Genomic DNA, 5,159 nt, shown 5'->3' on the forward strand with positions numbered 1-5,159 from the left:
CAGTCATCTTTGATGGAGCGCATCAAGGCTTGCCAGTTTGATGATCCTCACTCGTTGGTGTTGAAAGACATGGTGGGTGGGGTGGTGCTAAGAAGGTTGTGATTGGGGATGATTGTGTCATGCGTATTCAGGGCCGGATATGTGTTCCGAATGTTGATGGTTTGAGAGAGTTGATCCTTGAGGAGCTTCATAGCTCATGGTATTCTATTCATCCAGGTGTCACGAAGATGTATCGTGACTTGAAGCAGCATCATTGATAACGGAAGATGAAGAAATAGATTATTGGACATGTCTCTCGGTGTTTGAATTGTGAACAGGTGAAGTATGAACATAAAAAATCGGGTGGTTTGACTTAGAAGTTGTTGATACCGGAGTGGAAGTGGGAATGCATCACTGTGGACTTTGTGGTAGGCTTATCATGACCTTGAGGAAGTATGATGTTGTTTGGGTCATTGTGGACCGGTTGATCAAGTCCGAGCATTTCATTGCAGTGATGACTTCTAACTCTGTAGAGCAGTTGTCTCAGATTTACATCAGGGAGATTATCTGCCTATACAATGTGCCTATTTCTATATGATGTTGTCGAAATTCACTACTAAAATAGTAAGCGGATACGGTCGCATGCAATATAATATACCCAACTATGAGTCGGGATCAAATCCCACAGAGAATAATATGTAGGGTATTAGGCAAGTAAGAGAATTATCGCTTATTATGCTAAGCCAAACACTTAAAAAGTTTTTGAGAAAATATTTATGTCTATATGCAAAAAAATAAACTAACATAGAAAGTAAGCAAAATGATAAATGGCTACAAGCATGGATACACGGGGAATTACAGTCAAGTAACGATCCAATGTATTTCACGATTTGACAAATATGAGCGAGTTTATATTAATTAGCCTCAGTTAATAATTCTTTATTAGCTTCTTTCGAAGACTAGCAAGACTTCCTAATTGAATTATCCCTAAAACAATTAAGAGACTAAGTGCACACGATGTGGCTATGAGTAGTTCAATCCTATCCCTAGGTAGATCTATAAAATAAGGGTTAACGCATCAAGTTCTTGTTAATTAATCATTCTTATTCTAAGATTAATTCAAAGTTAATGGGCGAGTCCTAGGGCTAGCTAATCCATTTGAAAACATTAAAGAACAAGAATAATTAAAGAAACAATAACTCATTTCACAATAAATAAAAATCATTCAATATATAAGCACAATAAGATATTTAATCCAAACTTTAAATTTGAATATTCCCATAAATAAGATTCAAGTATTGGAATAAATACTACACACTTAGATATTTAATACAAAATAAGGAAATGAAGAAATTAGTAAAAAAGGGTAAGAAAATCTCAACAAAAAACTTCAAATCATCAAGATCCAAGTGTGTGTGCAAGAACCCTAGCTCCAAGACTTGTGTTCTCTAGTCAAAAAGACCAAAAGTTAGCAAAATATGTGTTTCCAATCAGTTGGGCCAAGTATTAAATTGTTTGGCGGTCAAAAACGTGAAATTCCAAAACTGCCCAATTTTTCTGCCAATTTCTTCTTCGCGTTCGCGAAGGTTTGACTCCTGAATCTTCGCGTTCGCGATCATGCCTTTTCATTCGTGGAGGTTTGACTTCTGAAACTTCGTGTTCACATTTATGCCTTCGCGTTCACGAAGGTTTGACTTCTGCAGCTTCGCATCTGCGAAGGGTAATTCACTTGGAAGAATTCCTATGTTCATTTTAACTATTTTTTGACTTGTTTTCACTTGGTTTCTTCCCGTTCACTTCTAAATCACATAAAACCTGTAAAATAGAAGTAAACAATATTAAACACACTATTTTATCAATCAAACATAGAAAACAATCTAAGATTAAAAGATAAGTTGGTATTTTACCAATCTATCAAACCCCCAAACTTAAACTATTGCTTGTTCTCAAGCAATCAAAGCACAAACTCTCCTTCCAAGTAATCAACTCAATAGTGCATCAATATTATATCAAGTCAAAAAGACTACTTTAAGCACAAACACATGACTTTAATTGGTACCAACAATTAATCCAAAGTATATGAATCACCAACAACTTCACAAAGATATCATTTCATTTCAAGTGCTCAAACACCAAGTTAATCAAAGTAGCAATCAAGTCATGGCACTAGAGCTTCAAAATTTGCCTCTTCGTCACAAAATAACTTTTCTTTTGTTAATTCTTTTCAATTGGAAAATGGAACAAATTAGCAACTCAAATTTCTATGTGCCCTCACAAGCAAGAGAAAATCCTACACTCATAAATTGTAATTCAAAACATAAATGGGATATCAAATGGAAAGAATTAAATCTTTCTCACAAAGATGTTCAAATGCACACAAGTAGTACCATAGACTTTCCCTTCATGTATTTCTCCACTAATGTAGACACACTTGATTCAAAATCAATTAGAACTTAGAGGGTTGTAGTGTAGACTTTTGGTTAAGGTAGGGCACCATTTTGGTTAGAGTGACTCAAAACCTCCCTAAGCACTATAAGTTTTCAGCAATCAAAGTACACTTCCTTCAAAAATATTTTCACTCTTTCTTCATTTTTCATTTCATCACCTAGTCTTCCATTTATTCATAATTTCTTATTTTTTCTTCATTTTTTTTCTTTCTTATATTTTTTTTCAAAAGCCAAGGAAGGTTCCACAATATATGTTTTTTTTGTTTTAAACCTTTCACCTTATAAGCAACTTTCACATCATAACTTTTTCAACCGTCACCCCCAAACTTAGGCTTTTAACCTATGTTCAAACTTTTAAAGAACTTAAGGAGGTGGGATGCCAAAAAAAATAGATCAATAAAGAACAAAAAGTTAAAGTATGTAACATGGTTGCCAAAGAAAAGGTTAAAGGCTCAAAATAGGTTGACTAGGGAAAATATGCAAGGGCAGAAAATTTAAGGCAAAAGAACGATCCAAGAAAGGCCTAACCTTATTTTTCAAACCAATTTAGTCTATGATTTTGCCTTGAAGAACATTCCAGACAAGTTCTCGACTACAAATCATGCAAAATAACTCGCAACAAACTTCACCACACATGGCACATGCGAATTCGAGTGAAATATGTATCCAAAACCCAATTGAAATAAATGAACTCAAAAATATCACTCATAGCCTAAAGAGACTACTTAGTGAACTTAAGAGACAAATATTGAATCTAAAAGTCATAACAAGAATCATTATTTCAATCTTTTGTTTTCAAAAATTAAGAATTCATGCGCCAAGGTTTAAATCATGATGATACCAAGCAAGCCACAAATTGGCCATGGGGCAAAAATTCACAACTCAAACCACTTATGCTCCTAAATTAACAAAAAATACATATAAACTACAAGACTAATTCCCTTAAGAAAGTCGTCACACCATCCATCATAGGAAAAATTCATCCGGTTCAACACAAAAATATTTTTCGGGAAAGAACCGTAGCATAAAGAAAAACCGAGGAGATTTATTGAAAAATATATTATTACTAAGGAAATAAAAGTAATATAAACTAAAAAAGATACTAAAGAAAATAAAATAACAAAAGCGACTAATCCACAACTACATTAATCACAAAACAAGCCCAGTAAGGGCACATGATCATCCATAATAATAACCCAAGCCCGGCAAGGGCACACAATATCCATACAAACTCATAAGCCCGGCAAGGGCGTAAGTCAAAATTTCTCTTTATGCTACACATAAAATAAAGCAAGAGATTTAATAGGAGTTGTTTTACCTCCAACTAGTAAAATTGCTTCTCTGTTCCTTTGACGTATCTTATATATATGTTTGTTGTCTAAAGTTTGCTTTCAAACAATTTCACTTAATCATTATTAGTCAATTTTCTTCCTTTTAGTTTATTTATCACTTAGTACAATTGATAATTAACTGCATGTTAATCACTTAGCTATTAATAATAATTAATCAATCAACGTGCTTAAATCACTTAGTTTACTTAATAATTCATATAATCCCACTTAGTTTAAAATTCGGCCGGGAACCATAGTTGTGGATCTCGAAAAGTGCCTAACACCTTCTCTTCGAGGTAATTTGAACCCTTACCCAATATTTGGTGACGCAAACTAGTTTAACCGGAGTTACATGCAAATAGGTGCCCTAACACACCTTAAAATTGTTAGGTGGTGACTCTTCTCTCTTAATATCCTTTAAAAAAGTTGTCACATATCGAAACCCGCTTTCTCGAGAAAATGGGGCGCGACAGCATGCATAACTCATACAGTCCGCTGCATCTGATCTATAAAATTCTAAGGATCTTTATTTGGATCTGTTCCTGAGAATACTGGGGGGTCTAAGTTAAAAAAAATCTCAAACTCTCGCACAAACTGCTCTATCTGAGGAGCCAAGGGTCTGACACTGGGCCTGCGAGGCCACTAATCGAGTTAACAACCTCACAACACTTATGTCTAAATCCTGGTCAGGAGCAACCATGGGAGGAATCGGGGGTACGTTAGTGTCTCTATGCTATTTCGGGGGTAGTAGTGGTGTTCCCGATACCTAAGTATTAGCCTCAGTATGAGGTTCACATTGATCCATATGGGTAGGTGTCACCCGACTGGTACCCTCCTCTACCTCTTCATCTAATCTCTGAACAACCGCCTGACGTCTCATAGTAAGCATCGTTATGAACATAAACAAGATGAAGATTATAAATGAATACTTACGTCTCAACTCTATCGCACGATCTAGATTAGAAAGAAATGTATCCATCCTAAATATCTTATAGCCTCCTATTTATAAGTATGATGCACGACATACCCATAAACAAAATTTTTCTAGATACGAGTTGCAGACTCCCTTGGACAAACCTGCTCTGATACCAAGTTTGTCATACCCCAACCTCGGGAGGTGCGACCGGCACATGATGCTCGAGGGCCTGTGCGAACCAATATCCATACTTAGACCTTTTAACATGAAATTTGGGCCAACAAGGCTTCCAAGTATAATATCAAAATATAAAAAAAATGCTTACAACTGATTTTGGAGGAAACTTGCAAACATTCATATATATATATATATATATATATATATATATATATATATATATATAAAACCACACATTTACATACACATTGGACATTAGTCTGCAAGCCTCTAAGAGTACCATAATATATAACTTGATCAGAACAGGGC

Source organism: Nicotiana tabacum, chromosome 15, assembly GCF_000715075.1.
Source record: "Nicotiana tabacum cultivar K326 chromosome 15, ASM71507v2, whole genome shotgun sequence".
NCBI classification, from domain to species: Eukaryota; Viridiplantae; Streptophyta; class Magnoliopsida; order Solanales; family Solanaceae; genus Nicotiana; species Nicotiana tabacum.